This window comes from Anolis carolinensis, unplaced genomic scaffold (assembly GCF_035594765.1).
Source record: "Anolis carolinensis isolate JA03-04 unplaced genomic scaffold, rAnoCar3.1.pri scaffold_12, whole genome shotgun sequence".
Taxonomy (NCBI): domain Eukaryota; kingdom Metazoa; phylum Chordata; class Lepidosauria; order Squamata; family Dactyloidae; genus Anolis; species Anolis carolinensis.
The window spans coordinates 1,923,992-1,932,413 of record NW_026943823.1 but is presented as its reverse complement, the minus strand read 5'-3'; positions in this window follow the sequence as shown (position 1 = coordinate 1,932,413).

The window sequence follows — 8,422 nt, the reverse complement described above, 5'->3', positions numbered from 1 at the left end:
CTTAGCATTGAACGGTTGTGTTGTTAAAGTGCGAAGTATGGAACCCTGTACAGACGGGAGAGCCTTAGTATTGAACGGTGGTGTTGTTAAAGTGCGAAGTATGGAACCCTGCGCAGACTGGGAAGCCTTAGCATTGAACGGTTGTGTGGTTAAAGTGCGAAGTATGGAACCCTGTGCAGACGGGAGAGCCTTAGTATTGAACGGTTGTGTTGTTAACGTGGGAAGTATGGAACCCTGCGCAGACTGGGAAGCCTTAGCATTGAACGGTTGTGTTGTTAAAGTGCGAAGTATGGAACCCTGTGCAGACGGGAGAGCCTTAGCATTGAACGGTTGTGTTGTTAACGTGGGAAGTATGGAACCCTGCGCAGACTGGGAAGCCTTAGCATTGAACGGTTGTGTTGTTAAAGTGCGAAGTATGGAACCCTGCGCAGACGGGAGAGCCTTAGTATTGAACGGTTGTGTTGTTAACGTGGGAAGTATGGAACCCTACACAGATGGTCGGTCAATGCGACTTAAGCAAGTCATTGAATTCTTGACAGCAGAAGGTGTCGCCCCAAAGGAGATTCATCCGAGAATGCAAGCTGTTTATGGTGATTATGTTGATGTGAGTCCTGTGCGTCGTTGGGAGAGTAAGTTTAAAGTTGTTGAGATGAGAACATCTGACTTGCATGACAAAGAGTTGGACGTCCTTTGACAGCAACCACCAAGTTTCACAAGCAAAAGGTTGACAGATTGATTCAGGACAATCGTCATATCCACTCAGACAGAAATTTCAAGCATCATCAACGTTTCACAAGAATGCGTGGGTCGCATTATTGCTTTGCTTGGCTATTGGAAGATCTGTGCACGATGGGGACTGTGAGACGCCGGTTGCGGAAACAGAGTGTCGACTTCTTCCGTGACGGCTTTGGAAAACTTGTTCATTGTTGGCAGAAATGTATCCAATTGTCTGATGATTCTGTGGAAAAGCGAATAGTGGTAGTTAAAGAGCACATTCTAAGGATTATTTCTGTGTTTGATTTATTAAAATATTTCCATCCAAACCCAAGTAATGAAGGTGGAGACCATACTTTTCATTCAACCCTCGTAGTTTCACAGTGGTTGTACTATACCCTTACTGAACACCAACATTATTATTGCATCTGCCACTGTGCCTCCTTATAGCTTTGTCATAATAGGAAAGGTTGCATAGTGACTGTTTATGAAATCTCAGTGATTAAAATGGTACATGAAAGGCACTGAGAAATAATTGTATGCTATCTAAAATATGCCACTCCATAGCTAGAATCCGAGTAGTTAGTTCCAGCTAGACAAGACCCATTGAATCAATTGCTGAATGAAATGTCAACACATCGGCAAATCCAATGGATAGGTAAAGGTAAAGGTCTCCCAGTCGTGTCCTGGGCAAATCAAAAGCATATATGGGGATATCCCAATAGTTCTTTCAATCTCGAAAATATGAAAATATTCTTGTAGACTATCAAGAAATCAAAAGAAGACTCAGTCTGCTTCTACACATCCATGTAATCCAGATCAGAGTGGTGATTATAGAGATCTGATTCACTTCAGAGTACCACACAGGCACCCCGAAAATTGGCTGGAAGCTGCAACAGAGTCCACACAGATCCACTGATTGTGGATCAATCCAAACCCAGGATTATTACTTTTTCTACCTCCTTGTGCCAATAAAAAGCAGCTTCCCTGTGCTCGACTGAAAGCAGAAAGCAAGGGAGTGAAATTGAGCATTCCCTGTAAATGCTGTGGTTTCCTTTCCGAGTTCCAATAGTTATACAAGGGGAAGGTTTAGACATTTTTTTCAAAGCACCTCTGGAAAGCACTGAATCTTATTGGTGGTTGCAATTAGAATCATCTTATTGAATCAACATTTATGCAAGTCCCGTTGACTCAAATAAGTCTACTCCAGGATTCAAGCTACCGTCTCCATTCAGGAAACTAGAAATATTTATTTTAGCTAAAGCACATAAAAAGTGCAAGCCTTGATTCACAACAAACCATTCAGAAAACAGCGATTTCTCTCCCTTTCTCTGCTGCCCAGTTGTTGGGTGAGCCAAAAATAAATTAAACTCCATTGATTGTTCCGATTCATCTTGTATCCCGACTTCTACAAGAGTTATGTTGTTTCCAGTACCGGAGGGAACATCAATTCCGTTTCTCTGGCAGCGTGTTATAATAAGAGACTTGACTAAAGGGAAAGGTGGGTTTTTTTCTTCCCTGTCTGAAACAATGCCTTTGAGACCAAAATAGGACTCTCGGCTTGAAGCCATCCCAGCGGGGTTTATGATATTAGTCTAATAAAACGCCATGACTCAGACTAGCTTTGGAAATTACAGCAACAAAGTGACATCAGCTGAAAACATTTCTCAAGGTATCAGCTCAGAATTATTGATACGTATAATTGTATTACTTAGTAGTTATTCTCTATTGGAGAATATCTGAAAATATAGTATGTTGGAAGGAAGTGCTTATTGCCTGCTAGCCCTCAAAATTGAATATAATCAATATGGTAATATCTCACCTTGAATAGTCCTCTTTGGTCTTCTACTGTCTCACCACATCCCCTGCTTCCAGATTTCAATATTAATGTCAAAAATACGTAGTATGATTTCACATAGGATTTGTGCTACATTAGAACAGTAGAACATTAGACAAATATCACTTAAGTAAAATAAACAAGGTTAATCGGTTCTGTTGTCAATACCATTGTTTAAAACCCTATACTAACCTTCTGTCCATGCTGAGATTCTACACAAGCCTTCCATGCCATTATCTCTACATCCTTCTTCAATGTATCAATATCTATTTCCATCATCCATCCATCATTTGTTTGATTGTTTGTTTGTTTGTTTATGTATTTACAGTATTTATATTCCGCCCTTCTTTCTCACCCTGAAAGGGACTCAGGGTAGATCACAATACACATATACATGGCAAACATTAAATGCCATTAGACATGCGACATACATAGACAGACACTGAGGCAATTTCACATGTTCCAGCTTCCGGCTTCATGAGGATATGCTCAATTTCAGATGCTTCACTGTCCACTTGTGACACTGAGTCCTTGATGGAGTACTTCCTCATTCTTCCGCATGCTGCTGGAAGGTTTTATGGTGGTAAATTTGTTAAATTAGCCTCCTCGCATAAAGCGATACCTAAATTTCCTACTTGACAGATGCAACTGTCTTCCAGGCTGCATAGGTAAACAATGAGCTGGGGCTATTTAATGATCGGGAGCTCACTCTGAACCAGGCTGGCTTCGAACTCATTACCTTAGTGGTAATTTATTGCAGCTGGCTACTAACCATCTGTGACACAGCCCGGTTTGTTATTCTAAAAATCTTATCACCAGAATGTGTTCATTACTTTTGCTTTGGTTCTAGAACCTGGATTAACAGTTTCTCCCAAACTGTGGTTCTGCTAAAACACTGTGACCCTGACCATAATTTATTTGTTTGTTTATTTGCTTACTTGTGTTTAACTTTGCAGGCTCCTTTGATGATTCCCAGGTACGTTGCGTAGCATCCTTTGTATTAAACCACCAACGTTGGCTGAGAAACGTTGAGCGACATATGCTTTGCTTTCTGCTTGACATAAGTGCGGTAGGAGAAGAAGCCGCGAAGGAGAAGAAATTGCTCTGCTATCTTTGAAATGCGTAACATATGCCCTTTTCCCTTCTGCCTCTCACTTCGCCCAGGATCGACTCCCACCCAAGTCTAGCTTTTGCTTTCTTCGTGGGAAGCGTGAGTCACGCAGAACATGACAAGCGCCGCTTTTGAAGGAACTCCGTGTGGCTTTCGTGTTCCCAAGGAGAGCGTAATTTTTTCAGAAAAGAAAATTGGCCGAGACAACAGCCAGAAACCGTTCCAAACAACAACTGAAGTAAGATTAGTACTGTATATACTCGAGTATAAGACTAGTTTTTCAGCCCTTTTTTAGGACTGAAAAAAAACCTCCTCGGCTTATGCGGGTGAGAGTCCTGGTGGGCTTATATTCAGGTCAGCTTATACTCAAGTATATATGGTATATTTACTATTTTTCTCTATTATTATTGGTATTGTTGCATTTATTATTTTACTCTATTAATTATTATTATTACATTTATGAAAAAAAACCTCCTCGGCTTATGCGGGCGAGGGTCCTGGTGGGCTTATATTCAGGTCAGCTTATACTCAAGTATATATGGTATATTTATTATTTTTCTCTATTATTATTGGTATTGCTACATTTATTATTTTACTCTATTATTATTACATTTATTATTTTTCTCTATTATTGTTGTTACTATTACATTTATTTTACTCTATTTTTATTATTATTCATACATTTATTATTTTACTCTATTGATTATTACATTTATTATTTTACTGCATTTATTATTATTACAGTAGAGTCTCACTTATACAACATAAACGGGCCGGCAGAGCGTTGGATAAGCAAATATGTTGGATAATAAGGAGAGATTAAGAAAAAGCCTATTAAACATCAAATTAGGTTATGATTTTACAAATTAAGCACCAAACATCATGTTAGACAACAAATTTGACAGAAAAAGTAGTTCAATATGCAGTAATGTTATGTTGTAATTACTGTATTTACGAATTTAGCAACAAAATATCACAATGCAATTGCATTGAGCGCCATTACCTTGTCACCAGAGTGGTACCTATTGATCTACTGTTTTCGAACTGCTAGGTTGACAGAAGCTGGGGCTGACAGTAGGAGCTCACCCCATTCCCTGGATTGGAACCGCCAACCTTTCAATCAGTAAGTTCAGCAGCTCGACAGTTTAACCCACTGCACCACCAGGGACACAGATATTTATATCGATAAATAAACAACGCATTAAAATCCAAAACAATTAAAACATCATCATTAAAACATCAATTAAAATCACGCAGTCCAAATGATACTCGAGGGCCATTCCATTCGTCATTGTGTTATTTCGTAATCTCTTATTGCACTGCTCAAATTTACTGGCCTAAGGCTTGGTCCCAAAGCCAGGTTTTTAGTTTTTTCCCTGAGATTATTGGGGAGGCCCTGCTCTCAGTCCCACCTCCTTTTCGGGCAGGGTTGGTGGGAACAAGAGTCAGGGCCTTCTCAGTGGTGGCCCCTCGTCTATGGAACTCCCTCTTCAGCAAGACAAGAGGCCACCACTGGGAAGGCCCTGTCTCTCGTTCCCACCGACCTCACCTGAGAAGTCGGTGGGACTGAGAGTAGGGCCTCCCTGACAATCTTAGCCTGTAAATTTCCTTTTACTAAGCTGTCAAGTTACACGTGTGTCTCTTTAAGGATTTGTAAACAGCTTTAGTTCAATGGATCTCAAGGCAGAATGTCATCAATGCAAGTGCCGTAAAAGAATCTAAATACTATAAAACAATTTGAACAATTCGGACCAATTGGAACATTTGTTTAAGCCGATACCTATCAGGCTTCCTTAACAATTCCATAGATATCCCATCAATATCCATAGATATTTTAATGGCAGGATTCAATGAGATATTTCATTTGGATCCAATGTGTCTGGAAAAACTGGAAGAATCTTCCTCCAAGAGGTTGGAAAATGTGTATTATAATAGCAAATGGAAAAAATTCCCATTTCTTTTAGCTGCAGATACTGAAGTATATCATTGGCTTTAATTTGCAGACTGATGGGTGGAATAGATTTATGATTAAATAGTATTTAAAGCTGACAGAAACTAGAAATAGACTGTACACCCTCCCTCTTAGACTAGAATCTAGCTGTCTATGTGATTTCATGCTTCAGCAAATATTGCCACATAGTTATCAGCAGTTTAAACCTATTAAAATATACACATAAATAGAAAGTCAGATGCATTTGATTGACTGTTTGTTATAAGTCTATAGACTGAAGTTAAATCCATTATAGAGTGAGAAACGGGGGGTATGTTTAAACACACACTTTGAAATAAATATTAGTTATGTCGAAACTGAACGGATTTATGGGTAAAGGCAAAGAAAATCGCATGGAGCAGAAATAAACAAATAAATATATCCTTATAGTTTCTGTAGAAGACATTCAAATAGACACAAAGTTTAAACAAGCTTAATGTTTGTTGTGCCAGCTGTCAGCTCTAGTTTGTAGTGCGGTTTTCTTGTACTGGTAATTATTATTATTATTATTATTATTATTATTATTATTATTATTATTATTATTGTATATACTCGAGTATAAGCTGGGTTTTTCAGCCCTTTTTTAGAACTGAAAAAGTTCTCCTCGGCTTATACTCGGGTGAGGGTCCTGGTTGGCTTATATTCGGGTCGGCTTATACTCGAGTATATATGATACATTTATTATTTTCCTCTATTATTATTGGCATTGTTACATTTACTATTTTACTCTACTTATTATTATTATTATTATTATTACATTTTTCATTTTAGTCTTGTTATTATTGCTACTATTCCATTTATTTTAATCTATTTTTATTATTTTTATTTTTATTATTATTATTATTAATACATTTATCATTTTGTTCTGATATTATTGTTATTGCATTTATTATTTTACTCTATTTATTATTGTCAAAACATTTATCAATTTACTCTATTATTACATTTATCTTTTACTGTATTATTATTATTACATTTATTGTTTTATTATTGTTGTTGTTGTTGTTATTATAAGGATACATAAGCACATTTACATTGAAAAAGTTGAGAAGAAGGATTTAATCAGAGTTGGACAGTGTTATCTTAAATTACAGTTTTATGTAAATATTCAAAAATGTAATTTTATTATTATCTACAGTAGAGTCTCACTTATCCAACATAAACGGGCCGGCAGAACGTTGGATAAATGAATATGTTGGATAATAAGGAGAGATTAAGGAAAAGCCTATTAAACATCAAATTAGGTTATAATTTTGTAAATTAAGCACCAAAACATCATGTTATACAACAAATATGACAGAAAAAGTAGTTCAATACGGAGTTATGCTATGTAGTAATTACTGTATTTACGAATTTAGCACCCAAATATCATGATGTATTGAAAACATTGACTATTAAAATGCGTTGGATAATCTAGAACGTTGGATAAGTGAGACTCTACTGTATTTTTATTTCTGAGATTTGCTGCTCTCAGCTTATACTTGAGTCAATTTTTTCCTAGTTTTTTGTGGTAAAATTAGGTGCCTCGGCTTATAGTCGGGTCGGCTTATACTCAATCCTCTTTACATTGGTCTTCAGTGAATCAAGTGATCACTTACCAAAGGATCCCAAATTCCTAGATCAGGGATGAAATCAATACCAAATGGATCAGAAAGGAAATACAGCCTCTGGGAAAAAAAGTATCTTCACCCACAATTCCGTTATTCATTTGTTTGTGTTGCTCATAAATCCCACGAAATGAACGAATCCAGCTTTCAATTCCGCGGCTGCCACTTAACTTTCTGTCATTAGCACCATATATTTAAAGGGTTTTTATAGAGCTCTATAAGTCTGAGGATGATGGGCATCACTTCTTCAGATTCAGCTGACATGTAATACATCGTTTAATCGATGTCACCACAATGTTAAATTTTAGCGAATTTGGCACGTCTCTCCCAAGGAGATGTCATCCGAAGACCTGAAGTTAATTCAGACTGCAACTCAGACCATTTTTTTCCAAATAGCATAATTTAAAAGGGTCTCTTGTACACGCTCCAAATTTAGACTGTAAAAATTACAAGAATGTCTTATTCTTCCAATCTTCACCTTGTAGCATAGCTTTCGGCTTTGCCAGATGTTGGTAGATACCTGGAGCGTTGCCCAACAAGGAGCATCATCAAGATTAAACAGTGCTTCAATGTCATGAATACTATTTTAAACATTTAAAAGGGTCTTTTATTCCATTTCTAGTGAAACAAAGTATATTAGGCACTTTCAGAGAAAGAAAATAGACACACAGACCTTAGCTACATTGGTTACACAAATAATAATAATAATAATAATAATAATAATAATAATAATAATAATAATAAAACTTTATTTATACCCCGCTACCATCTCCCCAACGGGGACTCGGGGCGGCTTACATGGGGCCATGCCCAGAACAGTACAATATAGCAAAATATAAAACAACATATCACAATACAATTAAACAATACAATAAATAATCATATACACTGCAACACTATATATATATATATATATATATATATATATATATATATATATATATATCAGGGCGGGCCGTATGAGACACTTAATTAAAACTTGGGGTGAGAAAAGGATAAGAATACAATAAACAAAATAAACAAAAAAAGTGGAAATGTTCACATATACTCATTCATCATTCATTCATTCTCCATGCATGCATTACCATCCCTTCTGTTGCACCTCAGGCTAGTTTCACTTTGCTAGATACACCAAGCTTCACACAGGTTGAAGTCTTTTGTAG